The following is a 16,977-nucleotide window of genomic DNA, read 5'->3' as shown; positions in this document are numbered from 1 at the left end:
CTAGGGCTTCCTGCTGCCATGCGGGTACCTGCTGTTGTCTTTGTGGTCTATGATCCCGCTCCTAGACTGTGATGTGGCTCCTTTGAGGGCCTTCATCTCCAGGTCCTACATCCAGCAAGGACCTGGCCCGCAGCAGGCTCAAATCCTCGTTTGCTGACTGACTACACAGGGGACAAAGTGCTGAGTCCTGGAAGGGGTACAGGAGGGCTCGGGGATTCAGAGGAAGCTGGGGGCAGACAGGGAGCCAAGGACTGATTTGGCTGTGACTTGGAGGTAAAGAGTTAGAGAGATGTGGCTTTAGGCGGCAGAGAGGGTGCAGAGGGAGACCCGTCCAAAGTCAGTAGAGGGCCAGGCCTCTGTCTCATCAGTGTCCCCCTCACCCAGCCAGCAGCCCCCAGAGGTCCCAGGCAGGTGGGCAAAGGGCTCAGGGGGGCCCAGACTCCAGGTACCAGGTGTGGTTGCTCACAGGCCCTGACTCCCCCAGCCCTGACAAGTACAGTGGATGCAGAATCTGTCTGGAACACAGCATTTCGTCTAAATATATCTGCTTTCCAATGCAGGGCATGCAGCAAGGGAGTGGGGGGCACGACGCAGGCCTGCAGCGTGGGGAGAACCAGAGCCCCCACTCACAGCCCCACAGCCCCACTGCCACCTGCCCTGGCAGAGGGAGTCCACCAGGGCAAGGGTCAGTGTGGGCCTCGCTGGGCCCCTCCAAGCAGGGTTCCCATTGCCTGAGCTCCCACCCCAAAGCTGCCACCTTGAATGTCGGCCAGGCACAAACCAGGACAGCAGAGGAGGGAGGGGACACGGGGTGGGGCTGGGGAAGGGGGACACAGAGGAGGGCTTAGAGGAGGGGACAAAGGGAGGCCTGGGAGAGGGAGACACAGAGGGGGGCCTGGAGGAGGGGGACACAGAGGGAGGCCCGGGGGAGAGGGGCACAGAGGGGGGCCTGGGAGAGGAAGACACAGAGGGGGGCCTAGGGGAATGGGACACAGAGGGAGGCCTGGAGGAGAGGGACACAGAGGGAGGCCTGGGAGAGGGGGACACAGAGGGAGGCCTGGGAGAGGGGGACACAGAGGGAGGCCTGGAGGAGGGGGACACAGAGGGAGGCCTGGAGGAGGGGGACACAGAGGGAGGCCTGGGGGAGTGGGACGCAGAGGGAGGCCCGGGGGAGGGGGCCTTGAATCCAAGTTCTTCAGATTCCAGACTCTCCCCGCTACCTTGCTGTGACAGAGGCACAGAGAAGGAGGCAACTCCAACAGGGCCACACAGAGGCCTGGGGTGGTGAGGGGAGGAGGGCCCAAACACCTGCCTCCCAGGCCTCCTAGGTGCCCTGGGGGCCCCTAGAATTCTCTTTAGCTCCTTGAAGTTGTCCCAAGAATCCCTAAGGAGTTGGGCAGCAAGAAAGGCACTGGACTGTGAGTCACGAGGCTGTGATCCAGTCCCCGCTCCACCCCTGAGGCCTTTGGACCAGTCATCTGTGGCCCCGGTTTCCCCCCTCTGTGAGATGGGGACAAGCACTGTGCCTTCTGTGCAGGGCTCTGCCCATAGTGCTCACCCTTGGCCCACTTTCCCAGGCTGGCCCTTCTGTGAGCTGCCCTGGGCTAGGCTAGGGAGGGAGTGCCAGAAGGTTCCGGGGGGTGTGCGGGTGTCAGGAGAGAGCACAGTAACACCAGCTGCCTTATTTTGGGGATTTGCTGTATGCCAGGCTCTGTCCTCAGTCCTTGAACACACAGGACCTCAATTCACCCTCAAACCAAGCCTCTGAGACAGGCAATGACACTGTTATCCCTCTGAGGACAGCGGGGGAAACTGAGGCTGAGAGAGGTTTCTGTGACCTGCTCAAAATCACATAGCCAGTGAGCAGAGTGGGGACTCAAACTTGGGCCACCCCTCAAAATCAGCAGCTCCCTCCCTCCAGGCCTGAGACAGATGCCCACCTTTCCAATCAGCTTTGCTTTTTTTTTTTTTTTCTTTTTTTGAGATGGAGTCTCGCTCTGTTGCCAGGCTGGAGTGCAGTGGCACAATCTCAACTTGCTGCAACCTCCACCTCCCGGGTTCAAGCGATTCTCCTGCCTCAGCCTCCTGAGTAGCCAGGACTACAGGCGTGCACCACCATGCCAGCTAATTTTTGTATTTTTAGTAGAGACAGGGTTTCACCTCGTTGGCCAGGATGGTCTCCATCTCTTGACCTCATGATCCGCCCGCCTTGGCCTCCCAAAGTGCTAGGATTACAGGCGTGAGCCACTGCACCTGCCTTCAGTTTTGCTCTTGTAATGAAAAACAAAATCAGAAAAAACCTGCTCATTAGAACAGCTAGTCATCAACAATCACTGCTATGAACACCTCATTTCCAGACAGGCATGAAGACCCCACCCAGCCAGAGCCTCCCTGCCCTCGTCTGTCTCACCCAAGGCAGGAGGGTGCAGTGGTTAAGATCCTGGGCCAGGGCTGGGTGCAGTGGTCCACACCTGTAATCCCAGCACTTTGAGAGGTTGAGGTGGGAGGATCACTTGAAGCCAGGAGTTCAAGACCAGCCTGGGCAGCAAAGCGAGATCCCATCTTTACAAAAAATTTAAAAAATTAGCCAGGTCCAGTGGTGCACCCCTGTAGTCCCAGCTACTCGGGAGGCTGAGTGGGAAGGAACACTTGTGCCCAGGAGTGGGAGGCTGCAGTGAGCCATGACTGCACCACTGCATTTCAGCCTGGGAGACAGGGAGACAATCCTGGGTCCACCAGCTGCCGGATGGGTGACCTCAGGAGTGTCACTCTTCCTCTCTATGCCTTGGCTCCGCTCCTGTGAGGACAGCGGCCCCTTCTGCTTAGAGCCCCAGGGCATGTTGGAGAGACAGCTGGTGTCAGGCTGTGACCCAGGACCTACCCAGAAACAGCCCTTATCACTCTGCCTAACCTGATCATCATAAGGGTAAACTGGATGCCCTCAAAGTCATTCCTGGAGTAGACTGTGTGTGTGTGTGTGTGTGTGTGTGTGTGTGTGAGAGAGGACACATTTATTACTGCTTTAAGCTGCTAAATGTTGGGGTAATTTGTTCCACAGTAATAAGTAGCGAGTATAGAAGATGAGCCTTGATTCAGGGTAGAATAGAGGCTGGAGAGAACCAGGGCTGGCTTCAGAGGCTGTGCTGGGCCATGCTCCCAGGCTGGGCACACCCAGGGCTCTTTTCTTTAGTGGCCCTGATCTGTCCAGAAGACCATCCCTGCCAACCTCAGCCAGCCCTGTGTGGCTGCTCTTTATGACTGTGTTGGACTCAAGAATGGATCTGACTCAGCTATGTGCAGCACCCAGCTAGAGATGCTCACCTGTCAGTTTTCAGAAAATTCTCACAGAGTGCTGGGCTCGGTGGCTCACGCCCACAAAACCAGCAACTGGGGAGGCTGGAGAGGATTGCTTGAGGCCAAGAGTTCAAGACCAGCCTGGGCAACATAGCAAGACCCCATCTCTAAATTTTTTTTTTTTAATTAGCTGGGCATGGTGACGTGCAACTGTAATCCTGGCTACTCCAGAGGCTGAGGCAGGAAGATTGTTCGATCCCAGGAGTTCAAGGCTGCAGTGAGCTATGATCATGTCACTGTACTCCGGCCTGGGCAACAGAGCTCTGACAAAAAAAAAAAAAGGAAAGAGAAGGAAAAGAAAAGAAAAGAAAGGAGAAACGAAAGAAGAAAAGAAAGAAGGAAGGAGAGAGAAAGAAAGAGATGAGAGGAAAGAAAGAATGAATGAAAGAAAGAGAGAAGGAAAGAAAGAGAGAGAGAAAGAGAGAGGGAAGGAAGGAAGGAAAGAAGAAAGAAAGAAAGAAAGAGAGAAAGAGAAAGAAAGAAAGAGAAAGAAAAAAGGAGATGAAGGAAGGAAGGAGGGAAGGAAGGAAGGAGAGAAAGGAAGAAAATTTTCACAGTAGCTTCCTTGGAGGTTAACATTATTATCCCTAGTGCCTAGAATAGTCTCTGGCACATAACAGATATTCATATTAGTGTAGACTAGGCTACAGTAATAAATAGACTCTAAAATTTCAGAGGCTTAAAGAACAAGAAATTTATTCCTATCCTGGAGAAAGATTTTCAAACAGCTGAGCTTCTCCCAGTTTGAAAAGCCAGCCCCGGTAGGTGTGCAAGCCAAACAGGCAGCCGGTCAACCAGCTCCCTGTTTGCCCAGCCTCAGTTACCCCCTTAGTGCCAGATCCAGGTGAGGAGGTGGCCCCCAGAGAAGAGGCTGGGGAGGAGAGGAGTGACGGGCTGCAATGGGACGGGCTGGCCTGGGCTGCTGTCCAAGGCACCCCCGGGTGACCCAGCTTCTCTGTGAGGGGGTGCTTGGGAGCACTGCTGAAGGGGACGGGCTGATGAGCTGGGCTGCCTTTCCACCCCCACCTGTTCTCAGGCCCTTCCTGGACTACCAGGCTCAACAATGCTCAGGTAACACTCACAAGCTGTGCCCCTGCTGTGTGCCAGGCCCCAGCCTCTGCCCGGTGGGAGACCCTTACAGTCTAGTCCGCTGTGGGGGTAGGGTGACCCATGTGGTTGGGAAAGGCAGGGTTCCTGGAAAGGGGAGGTCTGAGCTGAGCCATAAGTAACAAATCAGAGTTACCAAGCAAAGACTGTGGGGAAGGATTTCCAGGGAAAGGGAACAGTAAACGCAAAGGCAGGAAAGCCAGAGGACATGGAAGGTTCTGGGCATGCCCAGTCATTCGGGTGAGCTGCGGGTGGGGTGTGATGGGGGCAAAGCAGGAGGGGGCTGTGGAGGTGCACAGAGGCAGGTGACAGGGGCAGCAATGGCCTCATTCAGGGCTCTGGGCCATGAGCAGCTGGATGTGGTTACTTAACCTGCATGGAGGACGCACAAGCAGGAAATCAGGTAGGAGGCGGGGATGGTCATCTTGGCCAGAGGCCATGAAGGCTGTTGCCAAAAGATGCTTGAGAAGGGGAGGTCAATGGGGAAGGAGCCCAACTTCCGCTTTGTGATTGATCCCCCAGACGCATCTCAAGGGCTCAGGATGAGAGGCTGCCTTCCCGCTGGCCTCCAGGACCAGCCTTGTCATTATCAAACCCAGTCTTGCAAATGGTTCCTGAAAGCCACAGGGCTGGTGGGCCACACCACCCGCTCCCAGGCTGCCCACTGCCTTTGTCTCTGCCCGGCCAGTGTCAGCAGAGTGAGGCCACAGACTGAGATGGCAGAGGTCAGTCAGCTCTGGCCTTGGCCTCAGCAGTGGGCAGGCAGCCAACACCCCATGCCAGTGCCGGGAAGGCCTGGGGAGTGGTCGGCCAGGAGAGCATTGTAGGTCTGCCCTGCTCTGGAACATTCTGTGGCTGCCTAGTTTCTTTCAGTGGGATGCACCCACACAAGAGGAGGCTGAGAGGCTGGGAAGGGGAGGCCCAGCCCCACTCTTACTTGCTGCAGGGCCTCAGGAATGTTGCCCAAATGTCCTGAGTTGGACTCAGTGATGGCCACCGGCTTTGCTAGCTGCGGCCAGGGCAGAACATCCAGCAACCCCAGGGACCCAACCATGGCCACCAAGTTTCCAGTCCTGCCTAGGCAGGCTGCTTCATGGCTCCAAGCCTCAGTTTCCTCCTGTCACCAGTCCACGTGGTCCATGAAGCCCACGCAGCCAGCCTTGACTGCTCCTCATCCCAAGCTCCTGGCCGCTCTCTCCAGGCTTGTGACCCATGGCTCTCCGTGCTGTCCCCGCACCGCACCACACCCCTCCTCACTCTCAGGTCTCAGCTCCTGGACACCAAAACAGCTACGGTCTCCTCTTAGCTCTCCTGGGTCACAGTGCCTGTCACTCATGTGAGTTTATATTCATCTGGGAGGTGATGTAACACAACGCACACAAACACACACCACACAGCACACACACACCACACAGCACACACACACACATCACAGACACCACACACACATCACAGCACACACACCACACATCACACACACCACACCACATACCACACATCACACACCACACATCACACACACCATACATAACACACACACCACACACACATCACACCACACACCACACATCACACACACCACACACACAACAAACCACACACACATCTCACACACCACACACGTACCACACACACCATACATAACACATACACCACACACCATAGATAACACACCACAAACACACATCACACACAGCACACACACACCACATACACATCACACCACACATCACACACCACACATCACACACCACACACACCACATACCCACATCACACACATCATAGCACACACACCACACACCATACATAACATACACCACACACTACACATCCACACCACACACACATCACACCACACACCCACCCCACACACACATCACACCACACACCCACTCCATACACATCATACCACACACCCACCCCCTACACCACACATCACACACACACACTACACACACACACCATACATAACACAAGCACACATACCACACACACCATACATAACACACACAGTGCACACACACCACATACCATACATAAAACACAAACACATAACACACAGCACACAGCACAACCACCAAACACACACACCACATACACACCACACACATCACACACCACATACCCACACCACACACACCATATACATCACACTTCATACACACCACACACACCACACACACGCCACACATGGCACACACGCCACACAAATACCACACACACCACACACACCATACATAACACACCATACACATCACACTTCATACACACCACACACACCACACACACGCCACACATGCCACACATGCCACACACACCACACAAATACCACACACACCACACACACCATACACACCCCACACCACACAGATGCCACACACACCACACATGCCACACTGATATCACACACACACCACAAACATGCCACACAGATACCTCACACACATCATAACACACAAACACACCACACACACCACACACAACCACCAAACACACAACATACACACACCACATACGCACCATACACATGCCACACGCACACCACAAACCACACAGATACCACATACACACCACACAACCACCAAACACACATACACATCACACACACCATACACAATACGTACCACACACACCACACACATGCCACACAGATACCACACACACACCATACATACCACACACACACCACACACCACACAGATGCCACACACACCACACAGATGCCACAAAGATACCCCTTACACACACCACACACATCATGCACACACCCCACACACACACCACACACACCACACATGCATACCACACACATCATACAGATACCACACACACACCACACACACCACATACACCACACAGATCACATACACACAACACAGATGTCACAAAGATACCCCTCACACACACCACACACATCACACACACACCCCACACACACCACACATGCATACCACACACACCATACAGATACCACACACACCACACATCACACATGCCACATACACCACAGAGATCACATACACACCACACAGATACAGATACCACACACCATACACACCACATGCACATACCAAACAGCATACATACCACACACACAACAGATACCAAACTCATACCACACACACACCATGCACACAGCATACATACTACACACACACCACACACACAACAGATACGAAACACACACCACACACAGCACACACACACCAAACACAACACACACACATCACACACCCTACGTACATACCACATATCACACACACACCACACACACCATACACGTCACACAGACGCCACACATACATACCACACACACACCGCACACACCACACACACCATACATACATATCATACATCCACACCCACACCACACACCACATACACACCATACATGCCTCACACGCACATACCACACACCACACACACACACCATACATACCATAGTCCCATACACATCACACACACCACACATACACCATACACACATCATGCACAACACACACACCACACAAACACACACACCACACACACACCATACGCACATCATGCACAACACACATGCCACATAAACACACACACCATACATACATACCATACACCTCTACACACCACATACACACTACACACACAGCACACACCATGCAGCACACACACACCACATATACACGACACACACACACTACAAACACCATACACTCCACACACACACACCACAAATAGATACCTCACACACACCACATACACATCACACATACCACACACCATACACACCACATATCCTACACACCACACACACCATACACACACACACCCCATACACACCACACACCATACACACACCACACATACATACCACACACACACATCACACACACACTACACATACACATACAAAGAGCATGCACACACACACCCTTCACACTCCCTCCACACACACACCACACCACACACACACACACACGCACACACACAGGGAGTGGGAAGGACCCCGAGGCCAGCCCTCCCTCCCTGTCCCCGCCTGCACTCTCCCAGAGTCCCCTGTGAACCAGATCTATGAGGGTTGGATGCATAGATGGGCAGAGGTGGGCCTGGCCCCAGGTCTAGTCGACACCCCCTCTGCACCCGCTTCTGCTCCCAGCACGCTGTCCCTGGAAGGCCTTGTGCACTCCCAGTCCTCCGGGAATCCCTCACACCCTGAGGTGGCAGGTCCCTGAGGAAGTGTCAGATGCTGACACCCCTTCACCGGCCGCCACACTCACTTTGAGGATAGGAGCTGTAGGTCAGGTGGGGAAGCTCAGAAAATTCCAGCAGTACCAGGTGGGGCTCAGAGAAGGGCAAGGCAACCCCAACATCACCTCCTGACTCTTGCTGCTCCGATGGGGTAACTGAGACCCAGAGAGGGCACAGGGAGGTGCGCAGTTGCCCAGCTGCCCTCTTGCCTGGGGTCTACCTTCTCACCTGGGTGGATGAATCACACACACCTAGGTTCAAATCCTAGCTCTACTACCCACCAGCTGTGCAGCCTCAGTTTCCCCAGATGTAAAACGGATGACCACAGCACCTTGCTCCCTCAGCTGCAGGGTGTGCCCATGGAAAACACAGGTGGCAGAGGGCCCTGACTCTATCTCCAACCCAGCAGTCTCTGGACCACGGCCCTGTGCCCCCAGCAGCAGGCCAAGTCCAGCCAGGAGCTCCTCTCCAATTGCAGGTGACCCCCCCACCAGAGCTGTCACTGCAAAGCTGCCTGGTCAGCCCCAGAATCTCACAGCCCAGCCCTCACAGTACACACTGTTCAGAAAAGGCAGGCAAGCATGCCAGGGTCACACAGCAAGGCCTTGGCATGCTGAGACTCCAACTTGGGCCCTGTTCAGCTGAGCCTCCAGTCCTGAGCCTCCCACTCCCTGAGTGGATCTGGCAGAGCTGAGGAGGTGCCAGGGCTTGGTGGCAGCCACAGAGGGAGAAAGGCAGGCAGGCAGCTGGGGGTGGTGGGAAGAACCTTTCCCCCTGTCTCTAGCAAACCCAGATTCCCATTTACAAGCTGCACTCCAGAGTCCTCGGGTGCTGCGTCACTGCACGCAGTCAGCCTGCAGTGGGGGAAGGAAAGGCTCCCTCCCCATGACAGGAGCTGGAAGATAGAGGGCAGTGGAGAAGCCAGGCGGCAGGTCAGGGGTGAGGGCAGTGAGGACTCCCTGACACCGCTCAGAGGGAAGCCCAGCTTGTTTCATCCCTGAAGTCACAGAAGGCTAAGCCGGGAAAGACTCAGAAACCAAACTCCCACCTCTACTCCCACCAAGTAGATGGAGGCCCAGAGAGGTGCAGGCAATCAGTTAGGGACACACAGCAGCAGCAAACCTGCTCGTTCCTCTTACTACAAACCCCCAGATACCCAGCACCCATGTCCTGGCAGCTGCAACAGAAAGCCTCCCGGACCCACCTCTGTCTGTCCCCGCAGGCTTATCTGTCACTGCAGGAAGCAAAACACCTGAACCCAGAGGCCGAGTGCTCACTCCTAGCCCAGCACCCGGGGTGCAGAGTCCCACTGCCCCCACCAGCACAACACCTCTTCAGGGCGTTGTTCTAATCCCCCATCTTGAGTCCCAGTGCAGTGCTAGGTACACAGCAGGCGCTCCATAAGTGCCTCAATAAGTCTTTTGCTCCATTTAAACACCAGGATGCCTGCCCCATTTCTACATCATCAAAGACAGAACCTGCCCACATCTTATGCTTTCTAAAGATGACCCCCTCATGCACCAAATGTTCCATTAGCCACTTTTGAAGCAGACTCCCAGAGGTGGGTGACCTGCGCAGCCCTTCTCTCACCTAGGAAGTGGAGCGCAAATGTGACTGCAGCCAGGGGGCGGCTGCACTGTGTGTGTGTGTGTGTGTGTGTGTGTGTGTGTGTGTGTGTGTGTGTGTTCGCGCATGCGTGTGTGTGTGTGCATGTGCGTGTGCATATTGAGGGCTCTACCTTTTCCATGAACGGTCCCAGGAGCCAAATATCTTGTTCTTCCTCGCCAATGGACTGCTGGTCATGGTCACTCCTTATCACCCATATCACTCCCCGTGCCCTGTGAGAAGCCTGAGAGATGAGCTGGCTTAACCAGAATTGCATGCTGGGGAAGCACAGGCCGGGAGAGAGGCCACAGTTCTCCTCTGATGCCCATCCCTCGGTACCCGTGAACCTCACAGTTCAGATGGGGCCTCTGGCGGGACTGGGGGAGGTGTGGCCGCTGGCAGCAGAGCGGCCACTGAGTCCAAGGGTGGTCCCAAGGCTGCTCTCCAGACCAGGCCCAGCTCTGCCCCCAGCGCATCTGTTCAGGTTCCCCAAAGCCAGGAACTGGGTCTGCTCCACTTGATTCCCTCCCACCCAACGCTTGCTGTGGAACAAACGGGAACTTCAGAATCCCCAGAACATGGGGCTAAGACCAGCCTCTAAACTCTAACTGACTTATATCCAAACCCCGGCCTCTGTCTTCCAGCCTCTGTCATGGGGAGGGAGCCTTTCGTCCAAACCCTGGCACCTCCACTTCACCGGCTGTGCAGCCTTGGCTCTCTGTGCCCCAGTTTCCTCTTCCATAAAATGGGGGTGATAATCATAATAGGGTGTGAGGGAGGCTGAAAGAGAGTCCGGACATCAAGTACTGCATCGGTGCTCACTAACAGAGGGCTGAGCAGTGCACATGGCCTGGGAGATGGTCTAAAATGCTTTGTTGAAGGAATGAATGAATGAAAAGAAATGCTAGCCAGTGATACAGTTATTATTATTATTATCATCGTCAACATCAGTAGGGATCCCCAAGCCTGGTTTTGCAACCAGCCCTGGTGAGGGGTGTAGCAAAATTCTCCAAACAAAATGTGCTTCCATTCATTTTGGGTTTTTGAAAAGGCCACGTCAGACAGCTCGGTAGGGAGGAGGCGGCGTTGCGAAACCCAGCACAGAAGGATACTGGGCCCCACTCCTCGGCTCAGGAAATAATGTGCGATCTGCAAGTGAGAAGCCCCTAAACGCTGCCCTCCCTGCAAGGACCCAGTGAGAGGGGCGCCTCGGCTGAGGGTCCACCCCCACCACCCTCCGAGTGACCTTGGGCAGCCACCCAACCACTCTGAGCCTCAGTTTCCTCATCTGTCAAATGCAGACAATATCCCTTTTCATTCCTAACCCTGGCTGTGGCTAGAAGATGGGGGGATGAAATGGGTTCTGCAAATTGTAGAGTACTGCACGTGCTGCACACCCCTAAAGGCTTCAGTCCTGGCCTGGAGGAGTTGCCAGGAGACGCTGTGGAGGGGATATAGGAACAGAACAGGCAACCCTCTCCCCTATAGGTCACAACGAAAGAAAATCTAGTCATGTGAGTCACAAAGCATCCCCCCATATTCCGATAAAGTAGGAAGTGGGCTTGTCTTTGGTGCAACACACAGGACTCCTCGGTGACAGCTTTTCTCAAAGATGCCCAGTGAGTTTGCTCTCCAGCCCCCTCACTCCCTTAACCAACAGGGTCATCTGTTAGAAGAAACTGCCAAGCCTTGCCAGCCCCACGCTGATGCCAGCCCTGGGAGCTTACACACAAAAGCTGTCCTTCAAAGCCACTACAGCAAACCCAGTGGCTTGCTCTGGATCCAAACCCTGGCACCTCCACCTCACCAGCTGTGCAGCCTTGGAGACCTTACTAATAAACTAAACTAATGCTCAGTTTCCTTGTCCAGAAAATGGGAGGACAGCCCACCAGATGCCCCAAGATGCAGGGCTCCCAGGATCACAGACTTCGGACAGTGGAAGGCAGAAGGTCCCTCAGAGATCATCAGGTCCAAGTCTTCACTTTATCAAGGGAGCCCAGAGAGGGGACACGCCTCATCCAAAGAAACACAGCAAATTCGCAACAGGGCTCCTAGAAGAGTGGATGCCGACCATGACTGCACCCTACTCCCACCACCACCAGCCTCCCTGTGGCCCACTCAGGAGTGGCCACCTCCTCTTAGAAGGACACATAACCCTCAGCATCCCCAAGCTCACCCAGCATGTGGCTGCCTTCCTGCCTTTATCCATGCAATTCTTTTCTGTTCTTTCTTTCTTTCTTTTTTTTTTGTTTTGTAGAGACAGGGTCTCACTATGTTGCCTAGACTGGTCTCAAACTCCTGGGCTCAAGGAATCCTCCCACCTTGGCCTCCCAAAGTGCTGGGATTACAAGCATGGGCCACTGTGCTTGTCCATGCAGTTCTCGCAGCCAGCAGTGTCCTTCCCCACTATTCTCCATTTACCCAAATCCCCAAATCCTCCAAAACCCCGCTCAAGCGCATGTCCTTTATGAAGCACTTCCAGCGGTTGGACAGCACCAGTCTCCATCACTAGGAAGCACCTGGCAGGATGGCTACAGTTTACAGAGTGGGGTCCTCGCAGGTTTGACTCTGTGTCCCCAAGCCTGGCACAGGGCTAGACACTGAGTGGGCCTCAGGAAGCACTAGTAGCCCAAAGAACGGACAGAGGACTAGGAAATGGAAGAGTGAACAGGCCAGTGACCTGGCGAGTGAAGGAAGGGCTGAACAGGTAAACAGGTGATGATGTGAGCAAATGAATGGCCACAGGGGGAAATGCCTGGCCAGGGGCACACCTCTAAAGATGCCAGGTCTGCCCCAGCATGGCCCCTCTCCCTCTTGTAGAGACTTTGGGGTCCCACAGACCTGCTGGGACTTTAGGGGCTACAGGCCTGTAACTCCCACAGATCCTGGCTAAATGCCTCTGGGTATGCAGACCCAGCTGGAGGCCGGGAACGCACATGGACAGTCATGTTGGCAATGGCCTGGCCAAGTCTCCCCCCATTCCCCAGAGCCCAGCCCTCCACTCAAAATGGACCAGGTCGTCAAAAGTCAAAAGAAATGGATGAGTGCACACGTTGAGCCAAGACGTCTTCTCAGCACCAGAGGAATGGCGTGAAGAGACAGGCGCGACCCTGCCCTTCTCCACACCAGCCACACCCAGAGACATCCAAGAAAGATGGGCACGGGGTAATGAAGCAGAGGCCCACGGGGCTGGGCAGGTGGTGACAGTGACACAGCCTGGCCTGGGCATCGAGGAAGGCTTTCTTTTGGAAGCGATGCTTAAGCTTGGCTGATGAGCAGTAGTGAAACAGGCACATGGGAGAAGGGGGCTGGGGATGTTCAGGCAGAGGAGCCAGCATGTGTGAAGACCCTGAAGCTGGAGGGAACGTGGCCTGTTCCAGGAACTGAAGGCCCGCCAGGGGGACCGGAGCCAAAGAGGGAGGGGGTGGGGAGCAAGACATGGCTAGAAAGTAGCTAGTTGGGGGAGGGGGAGGTTGGGTTTCATCCTGGGAGCCATGACATTTATTGAGTACCTACTGTGTGCTTTCTATAAAAAAAACCCCTGCATTCAAGATTTTATTAATTCACATTTCAGAATGTTTAAATGAAAGTGTTCAAATGCACTGATGTCAGCAAATGCGATTTTCTAATGCTTTTCTGAATGAATGAATACCCATCACGGAAGTATAGGAGGGTAGGGACCACCTGCTTCTGTCACATACAGTGCCCGGGATACAGTTCCTCAGAGCCTCCCCATCATGTGAAACTGCTGGCATTTACGAAGCCTGTGGCTCACAAACCACACAAGAACCTAATGAGATGTCAGTGGGTGCCCCAATACATCCGATACGTCAGCGTCTCCCGAAAGCTCCAAAGCACACATTCTCTCCTAGTTCCCAAGTGCTGCACAGCCTTCCTTCAAAAACACCAATTCAGCTGCCAGGCAGCTTCACGCCCGGGGCACAGCCCTCAGACCTGCAGTTCCATCTCAAGGCTGGCACCCGGGGTTCCACATAACCCAGCCATCAGGTCCCGTCCAGCTCACAGTTTCTCTTCAGCATGGACACTGTCTCCAATGCCTGACACAGGCTGCCTCCCCCAACAAAAAAGAGGCTCCTGGAGGTGGGGACCCTGTCAGCCATTGCACTCCCCAGCGCCCAGCACAGGCCTCACCAGGCCTCTGGCAGGTGAGTACGGGGTCGCCATGGACACCACACACGGGCACACTCCCAGAAGTTGAGTTGCGCTGTCCCAGCTCCTGGAGGACACAGGATCCCTGGCCTACCCCTGCCACAGCGGGAGACAGGCACTCTAGCCAGCCCCACGTGCACAGCCAGCGTCTCCGGAGCTGCTGGGAACACACTCGGAGTCTGCCGCTGACTGGCCCCGACAGCCGGCTCTAGGGCCTGGTGGTGGCTCCAACACTCCAGCCACCCATCGGCCAGGCCAGGGCACCAGCTCTGCAGCCCCACCCTGGGACCAGGCAGCCCAGTGCCCTCTGGCAGAGAAGGCAAGAGAGAGGTGGCCACCAAGGAGGGACAGAAACAGGGCTCTTCCAACAGGCATTCTAGGAGATGGTCCTGTACAACCGATTCCCACCACTTCCAGCTGGCGGAAAACAGCCCCCTCCCACAAGTGAGGGCTCAGAGGCAGAGAGAGCCAGGACTCCCCCCTCCCTACTGGGGACTAGGCTTGGAGAGGAGGTGCAGTGGAGGTAGAGGCAGGGCAGGCCAGTCTCCCCGGGGCTGGAACTGCAGCCCCCTCCCGCTATGTCATTTCCACTTCCAGGCAGGTGGGGGTGCCAGGAACCCTCTCCCCATCAGCGCTGCCCTCCAAGCTTAGGGCTTCCCATTCTCAGGGCACCTCCTCTACCCACCGCTCCCCGCACAACTGGCCTTTGCCAATCACAACCCCTCCCCCATTTCATTTTTTCCCACATCAACAGTCTCTGACAGCCCCTCTCTGCAATACAGGCAGCGGAGGAAGAAGGGGAGAAGGGCCGGAGGGATGGAGGGATGGAGGGATGGAGGGGGATCGGAGCGGCAGGTTCGGCCAAAAGAGACCAAGGGCCATCACACGTCCAGGTAGCACCTGTCCCCTCCCGGCAGGCCCAGCACATCTGGACCCAGCTGGTCCCCGCGGCCACCTGGTCCATCCGCCACCAGCTCTGAACGCGAACCCCTGTCTCCGCGGGGCGCCGCACGTGGGGGCCTCCGGTAGCCATGTGAGTGCCCCCCCAGCCCAGGTGCCCGGGTCAGCCCAGCCCCTCCCAGGGACGCAAACAGGGAGGGGGCGCTATGCAGCGCGGGAGGGGGGTGCTGCCCCCGCCCCCTCCCCAGATGCCAGGTCAGGGAAAGAGCTCGGGAAGCGGGGAGCCGGCGGCTCCCGGGTCTACCGAGGCGGGATCCGAGGCAGCTGGGTTGAATGGAGGAATGCCCCGGCCGGCATGGCCCTGCTCTCCCAAGCGCCAAGGTTGGCCGGGCACGGGAGGGGTCCGCCTGACCCCCAGGCCGCCCTGCGGATTAGGGGGCGGGCCTGAGGAGGGGGCTTCCAGGCTTTGGCAGCCGCTTGATACGGGGTACGGAGGAGTCCGCGGGAAAAAGAGCCGGAATGGGGATCCGGTCCCGGACAGGGGTTCCGGGCCCCGGTGCCGCCGCCCCCGATTTGAGGGTCCGGGGAGACGTGGATGGGGCGATCCCAACCGGAGAAGGCGCTTCCCAGCCGCACAGCCGGCCCCTCGGACCCGGGCTCGGAAGACAGAACTGGCAGGGGAGGGGGCTTTTCTGCGCCAGCGCCGTCCCCCGCTTCAGGGAGGTCTGTCGGGGAGGAGACCAGATCGGGGGGTCTAGCCGAGGGACGGAGCGCGCCGGCCCGGGAAGGGGGTAGGAGCCGCCGCGCGCCACCCCCGCGCCCTCACCTGCGCCGGGCGCCTCGGCCGCCTCCGGCCCGCTCGGCCGTTCCGCTGCGCCGCCGCCGCCTCTCGGGTCCGCTCGCAGGTCCGCGCGCCTAGGCCCCGGCCCCCGCCCCGGCTCCGGCCCGCGGGCGCCCCATGCCTCTCCTCCGGCCGGCGCGGCGCCCCAGATGCGGCTGCGGGAGGAGGAGCCGTGCGGCCCCGGCTCCCCGAGAGCGGCGGGGAGGGGGCGGGGAGCGGGGAGAGGAGCGCGGGGGAGGGGGCCGTGCGGCTGCGCCCAAAACCAGGCGCGGATCGGGCCGCGGGCGCGGGACTGGCGGGGGCCTTGGGGGGGCCCGCGCCGTTCCTGGCGCCCCACCCCCACCCACGCCCCCGCAACCCGGGGGAAGGGGGAGGGTCTCCGCAGCGGGCGACCGCTCTGTCGCGATCCGGAAGAGCGCTTGGAAATCCGGGGCCGCCAGTCCAGAGAGGGCAGGCTACTGGAACAAGGTCACACAGCGCGGGCCGCGGTGGCACGGGAGCCTGGAACCCCAGGCTACGGGGCGGGCCGGCAGGAACCTGTGTTGACCATCGCCGCCCCGTGGAGGAGGGAAACTGAGGCCCAGAGAGAACGAGACTGGCCCGGGTCACACCGCGCGAGTCAGGAACCACCCCACCCCCGAGAACTTGGGGCTCCTGCCTCTAGGAATGGGTGCCCCCTCCCGGTGACCTGCTTCCGCAGAACCCTCTCCCAGGTGTCTTCTAGCCTCTGGCTGAACGGGGGTTAAATGCAGTCTCTGGAGTGGGATG

The 16,977-nt window shown here is 56.8% G+C and overlaps 1 protein-coding gene across 1 annotated transcript in view; it reads right to left on the bottom strand.

Moving 5' to 3' along the window:
- DLGAP4 (DLG associated protein 4) overlaps positions 1 to 16,399 on the bottom strand; it is a 226,902-nt gene extending 210,503 nt beyond the window's left edge. Inside the window, exon 1 of the mRNA XM_016937855.3 lies at positions 16,195 to 16,399. The gene's annotated coding sequence lies outside the window, so the exon portion shown is untranslated. The remainder of the gene's footprint in view (positions 1 to 16,194) is intronic.
- Between the last annotated feature and the right edge of the window lie 578 nt (positions 16,400 to 16,977).

Source organism: Pan troglodytes, chromosome 21, assembly GCF_028858775.2.
Source record: "Pan troglodytes isolate AG18354 chromosome 21, NHGRI_mPanTro3-v2.0_pri, whole genome shotgun sequence".
NCBI lineage: Eukaryota > Metazoa > Chordata > Mammalia > Primates > Hominidae > Pan > Pan troglodytes.
The sequence above is the reverse complement of the archived record's forward strand: the minus strand, read 5'-3'. Positions and strand labels throughout refer to the sequence as shown.